This window comes from Hyperoodon ampullatus, assembly GCF_949752795.1.
Source record: "Hyperoodon ampullatus genome assembly, chromosome: 10".
In the NCBI taxonomy this organism is placed as follows: domain Eukaryota; kingdom Metazoa; phylum Chordata; class Mammalia; order Artiodactyla; family Ziphiidae; genus Hyperoodon; species Hyperoodon ampullatus.
In genome coordinates this window covers 34,792,718-34,814,434 of record NC_136923.1, presented here as the reverse complement: position 1 = coordinate 34,814,434, position 21,717 = coordinate 34,792,718, and the positions used below count along the sequence as shown (strand labels likewise).

At 37.8% G+C, this 21,717-nt stretch overlaps 1 protein-coding gene across 1 annotated transcript in view; it reads left to right on the top strand.

Moving 5' to 3' along the window:
- The window catches only part of CACNA2D3 (calcium voltage-gated channel auxiliary subunit alpha2delta 3), a gene marked incomplete at both ends in the record, with an annotated part of 803,480 nt that overhangs the window by 754,730 nt on the left and 27,033 nt on the right, over positions 1–21,717 (top strand). The gene's annotated exons all lie outside the window — the stretch shown is intronic.

Sequence of the window (21,717 nt, the reverse complement as noted above, 5' to 3'; positions counted from 1 at the left end):
AAGCCTTCAGGATTCACCCAAATCTGACATATTGGAAATGGTTTCTTGGAGGCTTAATATGAGTGTCCCTGATTACTAATGAGGTCAGGCCTCTTTCACTGGTTTTATTGGTCATTTGGGGTCTCTGGCCTCTTCATTCCTGTTGGCAGTTCTCTACTGGGTGGTGGATCTATTCTTACTGATTTGGGCATTCTTTTGTTTCAGGTATGATTTCTTTGCAGTTCTCTGCTCTGTATATGTGTCTTATTCCTTGGTCTATCTCTCTTTACTTTTTATAGAAGTCTATAGATGCATATAAATTTTTTTAATGTTAATGTAGTCTAATTTATTCTTATTTTCTTCTTTAATTTGTGCATTTTGTGCCTTGTTTCAGAAAGTAGTGTCTGCCCTAATGTAATAAATATATTCTCATATATTTTTATTCTGAATACTTTAAAGGGTTGCCTTTCACATTAGAACTTTAATCCCTCTGGAATTTACTTGTGTGAGTGTCATGAGGTAGGGTCTAATTTGGTCCTTTTCCATATAGTTGGCCTGTTAACCAGCACTTTATATTGAGTACTTTTTATTTTCCAATAGATATATTATGATACCTGTGTCATGGGCTGAATTCCCATCTATTTGCAGATCTGTTTTCAGGTTTTATGGTTTGCCAAAACCTGTGTCAACACCATATCTCTTTAATTATTATATCTTTGTAATGTGACTTGGTAGCCAGGAGAACAAATCTCTTTTTCTTATTCTTCTTCTAAATCAACTTGCCTGTTTACTCTTTTGTATTAATTTTAGAATCAGCTTCTTAATTTTGATGAATTATGCTAGGGTTTTGATTAAAATTGCTATAAGTTATAGATTAATTTGAAGATAAGTGCTATTTTTAATGATACTGGACCTTCCCACTTATAAGCTGAATATCTCTATTTACATACTTATCAATACAGTTTTATAATTTTATGTTAGATTTATACCTAAGCAGCTTATGGTTTTTTGCTATCAGAAATGGCATATGTTTAAAACTACATTATCGGATCGGTAATTGCTAACATATGAGAAGCTCACTGATTTCTGTATGTTAAATATCCTGCATCCAACTGCTAACTGCTCTTTTAGATCTAATAGTTTGTATATGGGTTCTCTTGGACTTCTTTCGCACAGAGTAATATCATTTGTAAAATTTTCCTTTTTAATCTCTACACTTAATTATTGTTTTATTGAACTGGACCTCTGATACATTTGTTGAATAGAAGCTGTGAGAGTAGACAACTGTGTCTTGTTCCTAATTAAAGGAATTGCTTGTAATAATTCCATGTTAAGTATGATGTTTGATATAGGGTTTTTAAATTGTAGGAAAATATAAATAATATAAAATTTACCATTGTAACTATTTTTAAGTGTACAATTCAAGGGCATCAAGCACATTCCAGTGTTGTGCAACCTTAATTATTATCCATTTCCTAAATTGCTATGAGTTTTTGGTAACCATTTATTAGGTTAAAGAAAACCTCTTCAAGTGTACTTATTGCTCTGGTTGTTACTGTTTGAAACTTGAATGGATGTTAGAATTTATCAAAAATTTTTTCTACATCCATTATTAAAATAATTTTAATTTTTAAATATGTTGTTACATTCATATAACTTAAAATTTTTTAAATCATGAACTATATCATATATATTATAAATATCTTTAATAGTAGATGGGTTATCTAATATGAAAATATACTTGCTTTCCCAGGATGGACTTTCATTGTCATGATTACAAAAAATGGAAAACAAAAACCATATTACTAGATTCGTTTGGTCATATTATATTGTGAACATTTGCATCTGTGCTCAAAAAGGAGAGTGGACTGTACTTTCCCTTACTTCACCTGTCATTTGGCTTTGCTATTAAGGTCATTTTATTGTTACAAAATTACCTGAAGAGTCTTCTTTCTTTCTCTAATATCTTTAACATTTTGTGTAAGATTAAATTATCTTTCTTGTAGATTTAGTAAAACTACCCATAAAACTCTCAGTGACTGATGGGTTTTTGCTTATTTGTTTGTTTTTGTATGTGAGTAAATTTTCAGTCACTCAAGTTTCCTTAGTGGTTAGATAATATCTCTTTGGAATTTCCATTTCTTTTTTAAATGATTTTGGTGTTATATTTCTGAGAAAATTGCCTGTTTCATCTCACTCTTCAAGTTTATTGCATACATTTGTAAATAGTGTTCTCTTTTCATTAAAAATGTTACCATATTTGTGATTTTGCCCCTTTGAAATCACTCTCTCCTTCTTCCCCCGTCTCCCTCCTTCACACCCTCTGTGTTTCCTCCTTTCTTCTCTCCCTCCCTCTCCATACTGGTGCAGATAGGTTTGTTTTGTTTTTCTTTCCAAAGAACCATCATTTAGTTTGTTTCATTTTCTCTGTTCCTTTGACTTTCTATTTCATTTATTTTGCTTCTTATCTGTATCATTACCTTTCTTCTATGTTTTTGGGATTTACCCTGTTTTTTATTTTCTACGATTTTGTGTTTGATGCTTTTTCAATTTCATTTTTCAGCTTCATTTATATATATATAAACTTTCTCTCTACATTCCAGTTTATCTTTGTAAATTTAATATAGGGAGTTTCATTGTTATTCAGCTCTAACAATTTTCTAACTTTCACCATTTTTTTGCTCTGTAAATTTTTAAATAGTGTTTGAAGATTTCCTAATATATGGGTTTTGAGGCTATCTTTTTTTTTATTATTGATATCTAATTAAATGACATCATGGTCTGTATAACACATGTGTTTTAGTATGTGTGGAGACTTGCTTTGTATTCTGGTATTTGTCCCCATGTTTTTGAAAGCAAGTTTTATTCTCTAAAAGCTGAGTACAGGGATTAATATGTATCCATTGGATCAGGTGTGTTTATGTGTTTCAAACTTTTTTTTTCTTGGTCGGTTTTAGATGTCAAGCTCTCACCAGGCTTATGGATTTTTCCATTTCTTCATGTCATTCACTCTGTTTTGCTTTCTATATTGTGACGCTATATTACCATGGATATTTCTGTTCAAGACTGGTGTAGCTTCCTAATAAATCATTCCTTTTATCATTGTGTAATAACACTCTTTATATGAAAGTCTTTATGCTTTAATGCCTATTTTGTTTGATAATAGCATAGGATTAGTAGTTCTTCTTTAGGTAATATTTTCTAGGCATATTTACCCCTTTCCCCCTATCTTCATGTATTTTTTTTGTCATTTTGCATTAGGATTTTGTATTATAAATAGAATTAGCTGGATTTGAAATTTTACTGCAGATTTAATCTTTTAAAATTTATTTTGCTTACCAATAAGTTTGTATTTATTTCTATTGTCATTTAATGTTTTCTCTTCCCCGTGCTTTTTCTTTTCTTTCTCCCTCTTTCCTTTCTTTTCTTTTCTTTCTTTTTTGCCTTCTGTTGTATTCATTCTGTCTTCTACATTCCCTCTTTTCCCTTACCAGTATACTAGTGTATACTAACAAAGTATATGCTCTGCTCTTTTGCTAGTTAACCCTTAACCTTTTAAACATATTTCAATTGGTCAGGATCTCTTCCTTCCTTCAGAACAAACAAAGCCTTAGAACCTCTAACTTGGATTACATCTCATCTCTTTCATGTAGTATTTTCTAACATTTTAGTTCTACTGTGTTCTCAACCTACCAAATATTTTATTACTGTTATTGCTGGCTATAGTAAATGAGATGTTTACCAAGTTGTTTACTTACAATTGCCTTTGTTTTTAACCATTGTTTTTGGTTGTACAGCACATTAGAAGTTATTTTCAGGAATGATCTGGGAGTGATAAATTATCTCATTCTTGATTTGAAATTTCTTATTTAATATGTACTCTGCAGTGATAATTTAACTTCATACTATCTAAATTGATACATTGAAGATCCTATTCCATTGTCTTATGACTTTTAGGTTTGCACCTTTATAAGTAGTCTGGCTTTTCATTCCCCTCTGATGGCTTTTAAAGTGTGTCTCTTTAATGTTCTGAAGTATCATTGAAGTGTATTTAGATTTAAATGTATTTCTGTTTGTGTACTTTATTCTACCTAATTTCCTTAAGCATATTAGAGTTCACTAATTTCCTTTTGATTGTGTCTAGTCTGCTGCTTAAAAAGTCCATTGTGATTTTTTTTAAATACTGCATTCTCTTTTTAAATTGAAGTATAGTTGATTTACAATACTATATTAGTTTCAGGTGTGCAAAGAATCCATTGTGATTTTAATAAGGTTGTCTTTTTTATTTCTAGAAGTTTTATTTGCTTATTTTAAAAATCTGTATTTTTTTTTTACATAAAGTCTTATTCTTAAGTTTCTATAACCAATAATAAAGGCCTTTTAAGATTATTTTAATAGTTTAAATTTTGAAGGTACCAATCCTGTTGTTTCTTGTGTCTACTTTCTTTCCTGGTTGATTATTTTCTCATGTGTTTTGTCATTTTTTACTGTGAGCTGATCTTTGCTATTGATTATTTTTGTGGGAACAGAATAGAGACCGAGTTTCTCTTCACAGTAGATTTACATTTGGGCTTCAATCATGTATCCTATTGCTATTGACTGCCCAGAAGTAATTGTTATGTTTTTGTAATTAGGAGTCCCTTTATCATATAATTACAGTAAATATTTTTCCTAAGCAGTATGTAGTTTACGCTTAAATTTAGATTTCTCACACTAACATTGTTTTACCCATTCAGAGCCCCAGACAGTACCAGATTATCAGGTTTTTACACTTAGTTATAAATGTACAAGTTGGCTTTTAGTGTCTTTTCTTGTAAGTTTCTTTGTATTTAAACACACTTGTTTTGTTTTACTATTTCATCCAGCATGTCTAAGTGTTTAGAGCAGAATAGCTTCTGTATTTGCCCAGTCCACCATGTCATAGTTTACTACATCAGCTGAGGACTTTAGGGGCACCAGAGGAAAGCACTGAAGTATAGTGGTTTAGTGCTGGGGCTATGGAATCAGAGGGTTCAGAGTGTGAGTCCTAACTCCATTAATTGCTAATTGTGTAACCTTGAATAAAAACCTAAGTTCTCTGAAACTCAACTTCTTCCTGAGTAATTTGGGGGATAATAATGGTAAGCATATCATAGACTTTTTATAAGAATTAAGTGGGAAAATTTATGTTGTGAATTTAGCATAATGCTTGGAAGAGAGTAAGTACTCAATAAATGGCCACACTTAACACAAGCATAATACCGTACCAACTTAATCTAAAAAGTTTTTAACATCCATAAACCATTCTGTTGAAATGTAAATGTTCCTTTTCAAAGTCTAACATCACTTCACTACTATAGAATTTCCTGGAGAAAGAGGTAATTCAGATGACTAACGTTCATGTATGACTTAAGGATTGTTGACTATTCATGGCTCTGTGAAGCGGATGTTACTGGTTTTATAATGATCATGAACCTTCTTTTTCTTAACTATTTATTTATTTATTTGGCTGCACTGGGTCTTAGTTGCAGCATGTGGGATCTTTTAGTTGCAGTATGTGGGATCTTTAGTTGCTGCATGTGAGATCTTTAGTTGTGGCATGCAGGATCTAGTTCCCTGACCAGGGATCAAACCCAGGTCCCCTACATTGGGAGCATAGAGTCTTAACCACTGGACCACCAGGGAAGTCCTGATTATGAACCTTTTTGAGCAGAGGGATATTATCTCCACAGTTATCATAACTACAAACTCTATGAGGTGGCCAATATCTCTTAGCAAATGATAGGCAATCATATTTAGTAGAGTAAGTTAGGTTTCTCACTTCCATTCTAAGTGAGAAAACAAATAGAACCAAGATGGACAACTGCTAGGGCAAGCAGTATTTTTCCTTGTTGACTTATAGTTAGAAACCAAAGATATGAATGCTGCTTGATGAAAATAAGTGACCTAAAGGTTTCAAACTAAAGAGAAGACTACCTTTCATTCAATGGGAGGTTAATGTGTTCTTGCTACAGCCCGGAAACTGTGTAGGTGCTTTGGGGAAGCCAAGGATGAATAAGATAATGAAGTTGATGCCGAAGGTATTTGTACCCGCCATGACTAGTCTTTTTCAGAGTTGAAATTCCACACTGGGTTGAAGACCCACAAGAGGTTGGAAAGTTGAGTAAGGCCATATACAATTTGCAGGCAGCAGTGAAAAGATACCGTAGCCTTGGGAAAATTTTGCTTTCAAAGCTTTATTTTAAGACCACCACCCAGCAGCTCCATCATAAACTATGGAGGCAAACAGTAAAGGCTCTGGGGTCTGAGTGAGGAAAGGAACAGGGGCTTGTGCTTTTCCCTTCTTTTTTAGTAAATTTTTTATTGACATATAACATATACAGAAAAGTGTACAAATCGTAAGTTTGTCACTTGATTAGTTTTCTCACAAAGAGGACACCTCTATGTAACCAGCACGCAGGCTAAGAAGTGAAAGAACATCATCAGCCCTCTAAGAAGCCCCCCGCCTACCCCCTTCTGGGTGCCACCCCACTTACTATAAGATAACCACTCTCTTGATTTCTAACATCACAGATTGGCTTCGCCTGTTTCTAATGTCTAATTTGTGAGATGACAATTTAGTTTTTAAGATATGAGGGCTGATACATAAATTACCTTGAAGGATGTTTCTAAGGAATTTGCCTGGAAAGCAAAATAGGTCTTTAGGAAAAAATATTAAAGATAGCTTAGGACTTCAGTGAACATTTCTTGATTGTGAATTATATCCTAGACACTGGGCTACACTGTGGGGAGACAGCAATAAATGAGGCACACATGGTTCCTTCCTCATGGAGTTTACAAGGAAGTAACTAGGCAATGTCAACAGTCCCTGCTTCATGCCAGGATTAGAGAGTAAATGTCACACAGGAGCACAGAAGGGAGGCTTGGAGTGATCAAGAGAGTCTTCCTGGAAGATGTAGCGTCCAGTATAAGACCACCAAGTATGAAGGAGTTAGCAGGTAGGAGTATCCAGGCGGGGGAGGAGCCTTGTGGAGGCAAAAGAAGTTGTGGTTTGTTCCACAAATGGTTGGAAGTTCAGGGAAGTTGGAACACAGAGGCGGGGGTGAGGCAAGATGAGAGAGGAGGCGAAGAATGAGTAAGGCCCCAGTCGTATTGCCCCTTTGATCCTGTTGCAGAGTACTAGTCCTTTGAAGGACTTCACACACTACCCCGACACCCGTATGGAACAACTGAGAAGTTTTATGGAAGGGAGAAAATATGATCAGATTCCAGATGATGGGAGAAATGACAGCAATAATGGCGATGTGGGACCGACCTTTGAAGCAGAAACTCCTGATTCAGACAGGCCATTTGCTGCACCTCTGAACGTACCCCTCCCAGCACACACACCCTGGTCCTAACAGAGCAAACTCATCTGTTTCTTCTTCCTCCTCCTCCTCCTCTTCTTAGGGATTAGAAATTGACAGGTTGGCTGGGGTGAGTAGTTAAATGAGAAGTCGATTCACGACTATTTTTTTTCCTAATCTGAACATTTTTGTGAGGCTTTGTTATAAAATTATGATATGATGCTCATATCAATCTAAATAAACTCATAAAGAATAGTCTCATTGAAGGCTTTTGAAGGATTGAACTCTTTTATTCTTGTTTTTTGCATATCCCATTCTCTCTGGCTTTCCTTTCTCCATTTTATGAAATAAAATTTATTAGAAGATATATGTGAGTATTTATCAAAGAATGAAGGTAACACTTTGTATGAGCTTTGTATTCTTGGAATGCAATATGTTAATGAGGAAAATAATGTTATTTGACTTTTGTCAGCTGTCCCTTCTTGATGGCAGGTAGATTTTTCAGTACAGTGGCCAACAGGTTTGGTGGCAACCAGGCAGCTAAATTTGCCTATCTGCTTTACATTCAATGCATGTAGAAATTTGTCAACCTTTACCTGGAAAGAATGAGGTTTTGCAGGACTAGTTCTCTAAGACAGTTACTAATTTTTGACCAGCTTTGTAGGTAACTTCAGGTCAGGGGCAGTGACATTCAAAAATAACACAATTCTACAGTATTTGGCGATGAATGAGTTGGAAACTGAGTTTGGTGAAAATTACAGTATTTCAAAAATTACGCACTAAGATCTTTTTCAAAGAAAAACATCTCGCCTCCCGCAATGGAACATATAAAGCTGTGTCCTTTACAAACCATTTTCAAGGCAGCGATTACTTTCCTCCACAAGCAATGGCAAACCATAGAGCAACAATCCCAAAGGACTGTGCACTTCCCACGGGAACGTGCTTCGTGTGGCAGTTTGCTCATGGACTGTCATTAACAATCTTCCCATCTCTCAGAAGACATCAGATGACCTTGGTGCCTAAACATCTTGCTAGAGCTCAGGAAACTATGTCAGGTGGTTCTAGCCATATTGTAAAAGTCTTTTTGGTCTCCAGCAATCTTTGAAGACTGGCTGCTCCCAGCTCCATCTCTGTGTCCAGTTTCCAGAATCCCTTGCTGGCTTTATATGGAAAAAACATCAAGAGGTGACTCAGTTGCTCTAAATAGAAACCTTCACAGTGGCAACTCCAAAAGTGGACATTTATCTGTCTATATCATAGACAGATATATTATAACAGAGGGACAGTATGCAATGTTTAAAAAAGGATTTTCAAAAATATAAGGTTTATTAAGAATGCAGGAGCCTAAAAGAAAATAAGAATTTACATAAGAATGTCATTAGGGTTGGTGGTTTGGCTGTGTTAACCAATAATTTTCGTCATTCAATATCCCACTGATTATTAAATTAATCTGTTATTCAAACAGCAGTCTAAAACAACTCAGCCCATATTTTCTGGGCATTTGTGACTGTCAACAAGCTTAACAAAATTGGATATCTAAAAGGAATGCAATGTTTTAACTACTTTCCAGTACATTGCTTTTTTTCTTGTTACCCACCTCGCCCTTTGCTGAGAAAGGGATCCACAAAGGTTCCCTTGGAATGAGAATCAATTGCTGAGTTAAACACTTATAACCAATTTAAAAAATAATTAATCAAGAATGAAATTAAACATGTGTCACATTTTTAATGCCAGAGCTTTAAAATTCTTGTCACATGTCAGTGCTGGCAAGATATTAATTTCTAAGTCAAATTAGATTAGATTTTTATGTTGTTGTTTTGTGTGTCTATGTGTGTGTCCTTTTTTTTTTGGTAGTATTACTCATCACTTTTCATAAGAATTATGTTGCCATCAGTTTCACTTTGGGATCTGCACACAAGTTTTGCTCATCTTCCTGGAAGCCCCAAAAGCTGTGGCTACACTTTTCTTCTCTCATCACTTCTCCCCACGCGCCTTTCATTTATCCACTAAACTGAAAGAAAGTAATTGGTCTCGAAGCTGTGTTGACATGTTTCGTGGGCTACAGTTCAGAGAACCATAGTTCAGGGATTCCATTTTCCTACAAACGACTCCAATTTCCTGTTGAGGGCTTATGCTGGGTGGGTGATTTACCGCAAATTCTTCAGACTGTTCTCAGTGAATGCCCTGCAGGTGTTCTTACCAAGTGGATCTTACCAAGTGTACAACCTGTATAGTGGACCCACTGCATAAAGGGGACGTGGTGTCTTCCTGGAGTAAAGACTAAGAGAATGGGCTCTGGGATTGGGCTGCAGTGTGGGCTACAACACTTAACCATGCAAAGATTTTAACCAGTTATTTAAATATTGTAGGTTTCAGTCTGCTCATCTGTGAAAAGGGTATAATACCAGACTCACAGGATCTGTATGTGGGATTTAAAAAAAACTACAGCCCTCATTTTTTTTTTTTTTTTTTTTTTGGCGATACGCGGGCCTCTCACTGTTGTGGCCTTTCCCGTTGCGGAGCACAGGCTCCAGACGCGCAGGCTCAGCGACCATGGCTCACGGGCCTAGCCGCTCCGTGGCATGTGGGATCTTCCCGGACCGGGGCATGAACCCGTGTCCCCTGCATCGGCAGGCGGACTCTCAACCATTGCGCCACCAGGGAAGCCCAAACCTCATTTTATCATAGTGCCCAGCACAGAGTAAATGCTTTATAAACTGGAGATACTTTTATAGAGCACAGTCCACAAACCCATCTGTGTTGACAGTGTTGTAGGAAAACCACAGAACTCCAGTCAGTCCCCTCTTCCAGATTTCTTAGCCTGGAAGGTAAAACTAATAGTTTCAATCAGAAAAAGTAGTTGGTGAGGTTTTTGCTCCAATGAGATTGTCCTAGATAATATAGATCTTGGAGTTTTGCCACTTCCTGGATCTACTAGAGCTCTTGGTTCATGAAAAATTTGGAATTCTGAGTTAGGGACTACACATATTCAATAGCGATCAGATACTTCATTACACAAATTAGATACAGACTTTGCCAGCGGGAATAGATTAGTGTCATGAATAATATAATTTGTAGGTGTTAAAATGTAACAGTTTTTAACCACTTAATTTGCAAGCATACACTAATTTGTTGAAATACTTTTGTATCTCCTGCTCTATAGATTCTTGCCAAACTATTGTACTCAATCTTGTCTTAAACGTGTAAATAAATGTGATTCAATTTCCCATGAAATAATCATTGGCCCTTTTATACGGTCTTAGTTTAGTTCTAAACAAGACAACCTTCCTACTCTGCAGTGAAATTAGCACCAAGGGTCAAGCTCTTCCCTTTGGAGATTGAGGGTTGTGCACCTTATTTTTCTCCAGGTTTTCCCTTGGTGTCGTTTACTCTCTTAGATCTAGCCATGTTGGCTGGTAATTTCGGTAATAGATCACCGAAATCAAAATAGTTCCTATACCTTTGAATTTCTATCTATCTATCTATTTACTTATTTATTTATTTATGTATTTATTTATTTATTTATTTATTTATGGCTACGCTGGGTCTTCGTTGCTGCGCATGGGCTTTCTTTAGTTGTGGCAAGTGGGGGCTACTCTTTGTTGCAGTGCTCGGGCTTCTCATCGTGGTGGCTTCTCTTGTTGTGGAGCACGAGTTCAGTAGTTGTGGCTTGCGGGCTCTGGAGCACAAGCTCGGTAGTTGTGGCACATGGACTTAGTTGCTCCATGGCATGTGGGATCTTCCCGGACCAGGGCTCGAACCCGTGTCCCCTGCATTGGCAGGCGGATTCTTAACCACTGCACCACCAGGGAAGTCCTCCCTTTGAATTTTACAGTGTCAAGCCCGTGCATCTCAGATGGTGGTATAGGAATAAATTTTGGATTCTAAAAGCAATTTCTTTCCATCACAAAATATTTAAAATATGATTGTATCAAATATAAAAGTTTTTCAACAATTTGTCATATAATGTTAACGACCTGCCACTCATTCCTTAATAAAGAGCTACCTTCTTTTTATATTATGGTATGGAGCTAGGCTTGAATAATTTAATATTAGCTCTTACAATGAACAACCTAATTAGTGCTGTATGTTTGTGTTTACTAAAAACATCTTGGCTTTAAACTTTAAAAAGGAGGAGGGGGAAGTAAATGCTTATCTTGGGAGCTTTATTTTGGATTGTTGCAACATTGCCAGAAGATGAAAATGTGGCCCATAAACATTAGAATAATTGGGATTAAAACCTCTGATTGATTTTTGTACCAATTCTTCTGAGTCTCAATTCAGTGAAGCACTTTACTGGAGACAGGATTTCACTGATTCTCTTCCTCAGTTGCTTAAAGGGGAAAAGTGCCCTATTTCCAGAAGCAGCCATGATTACAACTTTGAGGCTCCAGATAGAATGGCCATTGTTGTGTTTATGTTACTATCTTTACTTGCTCTTTGATAAGCCATATTTGGAGAGGTTTTAGTACAGAAAATGTTGTAAATTACTGTTTTTCCTTGAGAGTCCATGATGCAAAATGAGAGGGGCACATGTCTGTAATGACTAGGCAGGTCTCTACCTGACATGAATTAGTCTCACAACAATTTCCCATTTGTACATTTCTTAATGTGTGGGAAAGCTGGGTGGGAGCACATGTAACTTTGGCTGGGCTCACAACACAGTGAGGCTTTCCTCTTCCATGCCGGAGGGTAGGAGACCAGCAGAGCCAAGGATTATATTTAGAATGTTTATTTGCATGCGGAATGGAGGAGTGCAGAGATGTATCCACACTATTGACGTTTGCGAGCGGCCCTTCTGCAGTGCATTGTCTCCATCCTGATGGCTGTTTGCTGTGTGACGCCCACCACCCCTACCTCAAAGAGCAGTCTGTGTTCCTCCCTTGGGCTTCCCAGTGCTGCACCTGAAGTGGCTTAGCAAGTTGCCAAAACTATAGATGTGTGTTTATTAATTCTCCAGCTTACCCTCCATTTGTTTAGCTTGGAAAGAATTTATATATTCCTGTGGGTATTAAAAACCCATCTGATGTATTAAAGGAGCTCAAAGGATCAAAGAAGAAATGCTTCTTGAAATGCAGCATGTTGAATGTAGACATAAAAGTTCTAGACACAAACCACTTTTTCAAGAGACATTTTGCACACTGAAGAAGGAAATTCATTTTTTAATCATCAGCTTTTCTTTGGGACTTGGATTTTCTCTTTTTCTTCAGGTGACCTTCACTCCCCTCCTTTTAGGATTGCTCATGATTTTGACAAGAAGACCCCTTGGCAACATAAGGTTGAGAAAGGCACTCGTCTCAATACAGTTTTCATGCCTAGGAAGATGTCACCCAAGACCCTTAGCAAACACAGCAGCCCCTGGCACCTCTGTGCATTTGGAAGAAAAATGGGTGGAGAGGGTACAAGATGAGACTAAGAATCACTCATGATCCACAGTAATTAAAGGTGTGGATGATCAAAGTCAGAAGGAAGTGGGAGAAATTCTTAGGCTAGAATCTTTATGTCAGATGCTTCTTAAACAAAACACTACTATACTGACTTTTGGAAAACAAATTATGTATTTTGCAAATGATTCCATTTCTATTGAAGTACTTGCCCTGCAGTCTTGGATTAATTTGGTAGATCCAAGCCTATATGAGAATTCATATGTGATTACTGTTTATTGAATGCCTACTTTATACCAAGAGCTTCATGTTCATTTCCACCTTTTTCATTCCATTTTTTCATTTCATCTGCATTTCAACAAGTAGGAACCTGAGGCTCAGAGGAGTTCTGTCTCCTAACTGGTGTTATAAAGCTACTGAGTGCCAGATCTGAATTGAGTCAAGGTCTGCCTGACTCTGAAGCCTGAGAGAGAATTCCTGTGGCATCCAGATGAATGCCTCCCTATCATGGTACCAAGTCACCTGTGTAGCCACGTGTCAGACTGAGTTCATCTCATGATCAATGTTTGCTTTGAAAACTGACAATTTCACCATTCATTTGACCTACGGGAAGAAGTCTACGAACATCCACTTGGACAAGAGCCATATGCTTCCTGAATGCCAGTTTCATGCAAATCTCCATTGGACCTACTTGGAGGTTCTCTCAGAGCACTTACCCCATTACTGGGCAAGCATCTGTTTGTCTTCCTCCCCCACCAAATGAGGCACCATGGGCTGGAATAATGGTAAAAAGTAGTTCAGGCTTTGGTGTCATGTAGAGCTGGGTTCAAGTTCTCAGTGCCATCACTTCCTAATTGGGTGACCTTTGCCAGCAAGTAACTTACCCCTCTTAGTTGCCACCTGCTCATTTGTAAAATGAAGGTATTAATAGAGCCTACCAGGTACTGGGTTAATGTGAACACCACAAAGTACAATTATAAAAAACACTTCATCCAACACCTGACATTTAGTTGGCACTCAATAGCTGGGGGGGTCTTATACTCTTATATTCCTAGCACTTAGCATACGGCCTTGTGTGTAAAATAGTGCTCAGAAAATTGTTGCTTGAGACAGTTTCCCAAGATAATAACTTTGTAAAGAGTGAGCAACAGGGGAGGGGATGTGTGTAATTCTAGTAGCTGAGACACCTGTTATTTTGTGTGATATTTGAAAACAAGTATGTGCTTTGAAAACAACTAGAAGCTCAGATTCCCAGGAGGGAAAAGAGAACTTTATTATTTTCCTTAGGGAAAGAGAAGGTGGTCCAGGGTAAGGAGGGGGCTTTCCTGACATCCCACAGGGAAGGAGCAGCTGATGCCAGACTCAAAGCCCCATGCTTCTTTTAGGAATCTTCCTCTGCATCCGTGCTTCTTCTCCATATCTGATAATTTTAAAATAACTATTAACTAGCTAAATACATATGTAAATAAAATACATAATAATACAAAGTATCATATACAAACTTGGTAAATAATTCAAATACCACATACAGATGTGCAGTGAGAATTAAGTCTTCCCCCACCAGTGACCCCTTGCAACCTTTCTAGGGGACAATAGTTTCCAGATACTAATGTATCCCTCCAGGGATGTCTTATGCAAATACAAAAACACAGGTATATTTGATGTTTCACCACTCATTTCTTACAAGAATGACAGTGTACTATACATATGATACTCACCTTTTTTCACTTGATAGATCTGAAACTATCTTCATGTCATTATATAGGTTTCTCTCTTTTTTTTTTTTTTTTTTTTTGCAGTACACAGGCCTCTCACTGTTGTGGCCTCTCCCATTGCGGAGCACAGGCTCCGGACGCGCAGGCCCAGCGGCCATGGCTCACGGGCCCAGCCGCTCCGCGGCATGTGGGATCCTCCCAGACCAGGGCACGAACCCGCGTCCCCTGCATCGGCAGGCAGAGTCTCAACCACTGCGCCACCAGGGAAGCCCTTTTTTTTTTTAATGGTTACCTGAGATTCCATTTTGGAGGATGTTTTCATTTAACTATTATTGGACTTTCGGGTTGTTCCAAAATGTTGGCTACTTGAAACAAAGTAGAAAGGAATATCCTTGGGTAATATGTAATTTATTTGTCTGTATGATAAATTACTAGAAGAATCAGTGGGACAAAGTGTATGTAATTTTGTTAGATCCTGCAAAAATGCACTCTGGAGATGTTAAACCAATTTGCACTTCTACCAATTTAGGAGAATATATGTTAGTTATAGTCTTACCAACACAGTGTCTTATCAAAATGTTTCACCCTTTGCCAATCTGATACATGAAAAATGGAATATCATTGTGGCTTTTCTTTTAATGATGGAGGTTGAATATATTTCATATGTCTTAAAGACATGTATAGTTCCCTTTGCTTATATTCTTACCTCTATTGGGAATTCCCTGGTTAGGACTCCATGCTCTCACTGCCAAGGGCCCAGGTTCAATCCCTAATTGGGGAACTGAGATCCCACAAGCCATGTGGTGTGGCCATATATATATATATATATATATATATATATATATAGACACACACACATATATATATTCTTACCTCTATTTTTCTCTTAAGTTGTTAGTCCTATGTTGTTAGTCTCTTCTTTTAAGATATTAGACTTTTAGATTGAGCTTATATAGTAAGAAAATTAACTATCCTATGTATTGCATTAAAAACATAGCTCATCATAATTATTTTCTCATCACAAAAGTAATATGTGATTTTTATGGAAATGGTAGAAAATTATCTACAGTTTCATCATCCAAAGGTAAAACTACTGGGCTTCTGTGGTGGCGCAGTGGTTAAAAATCCACCTGCCAATGCAGGGGACACGTGTTCGAGCCCTGGTCCGGGAAGATCCCACATGCCGTGGAGCAACTAAGCCTGTGCGCCACAACTACTGAGCCTGAGCTCTAGAGCCCGCAAGCCACACCTACTGAAGCCTGCACGCCACAACTACTGAAGCCCATACGCCTAGAGCCCATGCTCCACAACAAGAGAAGCCACCGCAATGAGAAGCCCATGCATCACAACGAAGAGCAGCCCCTGCTCGCCGCAGCTAGAGAAAGCCTGCTGGCAGCAACGAAGACCCAGTGCAGCCAGCCAGCCAGCCAGCCATAAATAAATAAATAAATAAATGTATGTATGTACATACGTACGTACGTACGTATGTATGTATGTATGTATGTAAAACTACTGATAAAATTTTGGTATATTTACTTCCACTCATGTTTTCTGTAGGTTTTTGTTTGTTTGTTTGTCTTTGTTTTTGTTTTTGGCCATGTTGTGCAGCATGTGGGATCTTAGTTCCCCGACCAGGGATCAAACCCACGTGGAAGCACAGCATCTTAACCACTGGACTGCCAGGGAAGTCCCTGTAGTTGTTTGTTTGTTTGTTTGTTTTTTCCCAAAAATGGGATGATATTATAAACACTGTTTGATAACATGCCTTTTTTTTTTACTTGAAATGTCATAAGCATATTTCCTTGCCCTTAAATATTTCTGCAACACAATTTTTAAATACAGCCACACAGTATATAGACTTTACTAGTTTTTTTAACCAGCCCCACTTAGGCTGTTTGTAATATTTGCTATATAAGCAATGCCACCATGCATGAATATCTTTACTCCTAAAACTCTGTGTATCTATGTAATGATTTATTCTAGTATCTATTCCTACAAGTAAAATAGTTGGGAACCATTCCGTGTTAAGATAAATCTTGATAAGAATCAGTTTCATAGTATAGGTAAAAATGTTTATTTTTCTTTTGATTCCTTTTTCTCTTGCTTATTTTTGGACATAAGCTATACCTTTTATAAAGAACAGATAATAGGTAGAAGTTGCTTTCCAAAAAACCTTCTTCATGAAGATATGACACCAACCGAGAGTAGAAACCTAAGTGGTATAAGTTTTTGTTTCTCATATTCAGGTGATAGGATAAGCCTGTTTGTAATTTAGTCTAAGATGTAATAAAAATAGAAAATACAGTAGTGATAGACAGGTTTACACATTTAGTGCTTTTGTTAGTAGTTATTTATAAAAGTCCTTACATTATTTTTAAAAGTCCAGTTTTAACAAAAGGTATTGACTTCTAGCAGGATGCCAACTTCAGTTAATTATTTCAACTTAATAATAAGCAACACTGAAATGATATTACACAGGCTTGTTGAGGGGTCAGAGAAAAATGAGCTTCAGAAACACTTTTTGAATGTGTGAGCATGGCTATAATTATTCAGGAAAATTAAAACAACATGAAAAATTGTTGAGATTGCTGACCGCTAATTAAAACAGGGTAAAGTGCTGAGGGTGTATAAAGTCACACAGTTCTCTGAGCAGGCCTGTGTGTTCCAGAATGCTTATTTCAGTCTATAGTAAATCTCTCAAATGAATTATGCTAATGCTATTGATTCCAAACGTTTCCTGACTAGCCTATTCATCTATTTTTTAACATTTTTATTGGAGTAAAATTGCCTTACAATGCTGTGTTAGTTTCTGCTGTATAACGAAGTGAATCAGCGATACATATACATATATCCCCATATCTCCTCCCTCTTGCGTCTCCCTCCCACCCTCCCTATCCCAGCCCTCTAGGTGGTTACAAAGCACCAAGCTGACCTTCCTGTGCTATGCAGCTGCTTCCCACTAGCTATCTATTTTACATTTGGTAGTGTGTAAATGTCCATGCCACTCTCTCACTTCATCCCAGCTTACCCTTCCTACTCCCCATGTCCTCAAGTCCATTCTCTGCATCTGCGTCTTTATTCCTGGTTCTTCAGAACCTTTTTTTTTTTTTTTTTTAGATTCCATATATATGTGTTAGCATATGGTATTTGTTTTTCTCCTTCTGACTTACTTCACTCTGTATGACAGTCTCTAGGTCCACCCACCTCACTACAAATAACTCAATTTCATTTCTTTTATATGGCTGAGTAGTATTCCATTGTATATATGTGCCACATCTTCTTTATCCATTCATTGGATGATGGACACTTAGGTTGTTTCCATCTCCGGACTATTGTAAATAGAGCTGCAATGAACATTTTGGTACATGACTCTTTTTGAATTATGGTTTTCTCAGGGTATATGCCCAGCAGTGGGATTGCTGGGTCATATGGTAGTTCTATTTGTAGTTTTTTCAGGAGCCTCCATACTGTTCTCCACAGTGGCTGTATCAATTTACATTCTCGCCAACAATGCAAGAGGGTTCCCTTTTCTCCACAACCTCTCCAGCATTTATTGTTTGTAGATTTTTTGATGATTGCCATTCTGACTGGTGTGAGATGATACCTCACTGTAGTTTTTTGTTTATCTGCTTTTTGATTTTTGCCATTTTGGTTTTCATTGGTGTTATACTTTTTGAAAGAAGTTGAAGTTGAAGTTGGATTTCTATGTTAAGTAATTTGTCCTTTTCTTAATCTTCCTAGCCTCCACTGGGCAATGTGAAAATGCCTAATGTACCCAGTACACAACCAGCACTCATTGTAGTTTTTATTTGCACTTCTCTGTTGATTAATGATGTTGAGCATCCTTTCATGTGTTTGTTGGCAATCTGTATATCTTCTTTGGAGAAATGTCTGTTTAGGTCTTCTGCCCATTTTTTGATTGGGTTGTTTGTTTTTTTGATATTGATCTGCATGAGCTGCTTGTATATTTTGGAGATTAATCCTTTGTCAGTTGCTTCATTTGCAAATATTTTCTCACATTCTGAGGGTTGTCTTTTCGTCTTGTTCATGGTTTCCTTTGCTGTGCAGAAGCTTTTAAGTTTCAGTAGGTCCCATTTGATTATTTTTGTTTTTATTTCCATTTCTCTAGGAGGTGGGTCAAAAAGGATCTTGCTGTGATTTATGTCATAGAGTGTTCTGCCTATGTTTTCCTCTAAGAGTTTGATAGTGTCTGGCCTTACATTTAGGTCTTTCATCCATTTTGAGTTTATTTTTGCATATGGTGTTAGGGAGTGTTCTAATTTCATTCTTTTTTTTTTTCGGTACGCTGGCCTCTCACTGCTGTGGCCTCTCCCGTTGCGGAGCACAGGCTCCGGACACGCAGGCTCAGCGGCCATGGGCCTAGCCGCTCCATGGCATGTGGGATCTTCCCGGACCGGGGCATGAACCCGTGTCCCCTGCATCTGCAGGTGGACTCTCAACCACTGCGCCACCAGGGAAGCCCCAATTTCATTCTTTTACATGTAGCTGTCCAGTTTTCCCCACACCACTTATTTGAAGAGGCTGTCTTTTCTCCATTGTATATTCTTGCCTCCTTTATCAAAGATAAGGTGACCATGTGTGCGTGGGTTTATCTCTGGGCTTTCTATCCTGTTCCATTGATCTGTATTTCTGTTTTTGTGCCAGTACCATACTGTCTTGATTACTGCAGCTTTGTAGTATAGTCTGAAGTCAGGGAGCCTGATTCCCCCAGCTCTGTTTTTCTTTCTCAATATTGCTTTGGCTATTCAGGGTCTTTTGTGTTTCCATACAAATTGTGAAAGTTTTTGTTCTAGTTCTGTGAAAAATGCCACTGGTAGTTTGATAGGGACTGCATTGAATCTGTAGATTGCTTTGGGTAGTATAGTTATTTTCACAATGTTGATTCTTCCAATCCAAGAACATGGTATATCTCTCCATCTCTCTGTATCATCTCTAATTTCTTTCATCAGTGTCTTATAGTTTTCTGCATACAGGTCTTTTGTCTCCTTAGGTAGGTTTATTCCTAGGTATTTTATTCTTTTTGCTACAATGGTAAATGGGAGTGTTTCCTTAATTTCTCTTTCAGATTTTTCATCGTTAGTGTATAGGAATGCAAGAGATTTCTGTGCATTAATTTTGTATCCTGCTACTTTACCAAATTCATTGATTAGCTCTAGTAGTTTTCTGGTAGCATCTTTAGGATTCTCTATGTATAATATCGTGTCATCTTCAAACAGCAACACTTTTACTTTTTCTTTTATACTTTGGATTCCTTTTATTTCTTTTTTGTCTCTGATTGCTGTGGCTACAACTTCCAAAACTATGTTGAATAATAGTGGTGAGAGTGGGCAACCTGTCTTGTTCCTGATCTTAGTGGAAATGGTTTCGCTTTTTCACCTTTGAGAATGATCTTGGCTGTGGGTTTGTCATATATGGCCTTTATTATGTTGAGGTAAGTTACCTCTATGCCTACTTTCTGGAGGGTTTTTATCATAAATGGGTGTTGAATTTTGTCAAAAGCTTTTTCTGCATCTATTGAGATGATCATATGGTTTTTCTCCTTCAATTTGTTAATATGGTTTATCACATTGTTTGATTTGCATATATTGAAGAATTCTTGCATCCCTGAGATAAACCCCACTTAATCATGGTGTATGATCCTTTTAATGTGCTGCTGGATTCTGTTTGCTAGTATTTTGTTGAGAATATTTGCATCTATGTTCATCAGTAATATTGGACTGTAATTTTATTTTTCTGATGGTGTCTTTTTCTGGTTTGGGTATCAGGGTGATCGTGGCCTCGTAGAATGAGTTTGGGAATGTTCCCCCCTCTGCTATATTTTGGAAGACTTTGAGAAGGATAGGTGTTAATTCTTCTTTAAATGTTTGATAGAATATGCCTATGAAGCCATCTGGTCCTGGGCTTTTGTTTGTTGGAAGATTTTTTTTTTTACAACTTTATTGGAGTATAATTGCTTCACAATGGTTAGTTTCTGCTTTATAACAAAGTGAATCAGTCATACATACACATCTGTTCCCATATCCCTTCCCTCTTGCATCTCCCTCTCTCCCACCCTCCCTATCCCACCCCTCCAGGCGGTCACAAAGCACTGATCTGATCTCCCTGTGCTATGCTGCTGCTTCCCACTAGCTATCTACCTTATGTTTGGTAGTGTATATATGTCCATGCCTCTCTTTCCCTTTGTCACAGCTTACCCTTCCCCCTCCCCATATCCTCAAATCCATTCTCAAGTAGGTCTGTGTCTTTATTCCTGTTTTACCCCTAGGTTCTTCATGACATTTTTTTTCTTAAATTCCATATATATGTGTTAGCATATGGTATTTGTCTTTCTCTTTCTGACTTACTTCACTCTGTGTGACAGACTCTAGGTCTATCCACCTCATTACAAATAGCTCAATTTCGTTTCTTTTTATGGCTGAGTAATATTCCATTGTATATATGTGCCACATCTTCTTTATCCATTCATCGGATGATAGACATAGGTTGTTTCCATCTCCGGGCTATTGTAAATAGAGCTGCAATGAACATTTTGGTACATGTCTCTTTTTGAATTAAGGTTTTCTCAGGGTATATGCCCAGTAGTGGGATTGCTGGGTCATATGGTAGTTCTATTTGTAGTTTTTTAAGGAACCTCCATACTGTTCTCCATAGTGGCTGTACCAATTCACATTCTCACCAGCAGTGCAAGAGTGTTCCCTTTTCTGTTGGAAGATTTTAAATCACAGTTTCAATTTCAGTGTTTGTGATTGGTCTGTTTATATTTTCTATTTTTTCCTGGTTCAGTCTTGGAAGGTAGTGCTTTTCTAAGAATTTGTCCATTTCTTCCAGGTTATCCATTTTTTTGGCATCGAGTTGCTTGTAGTAATCTCTCATGATTCTTTGTATTTCTGCAGTGTCAGTTGTTGCTGTCAGTTGTTATTGCCGGGGGGGAGGGAGGGGTATGGAGTGCGGGGCGGGCCCGTGGCAGCAGAAGCAGTATGACATTGCAACAGCCTGAGGTGTGCCGTGTGTTCTCCCGGGGAAGTTGTCCCTGGATCACGGGACCCTGACACTGGCGGGCTGCACAGGCACTGGGAGGGGAGGTGTGGATAGTGACCTGCGCTTGCACACAGGCTTCTTGGTGGCTACAGAAGCAGCGTTAGAGTTTCATGCCCGTCTCTGGTGTCCGCGCTGATAGCCGCGGCTCGCGCCCGTCTCTGGAACTCGTTTAGGCAGTGCTCTAAATCCCCTCTCCTCACACACCCTGAAACAGTGGTCTCTTGACTCTTCAGCAGCTCTAGACTTTTCCCGGGC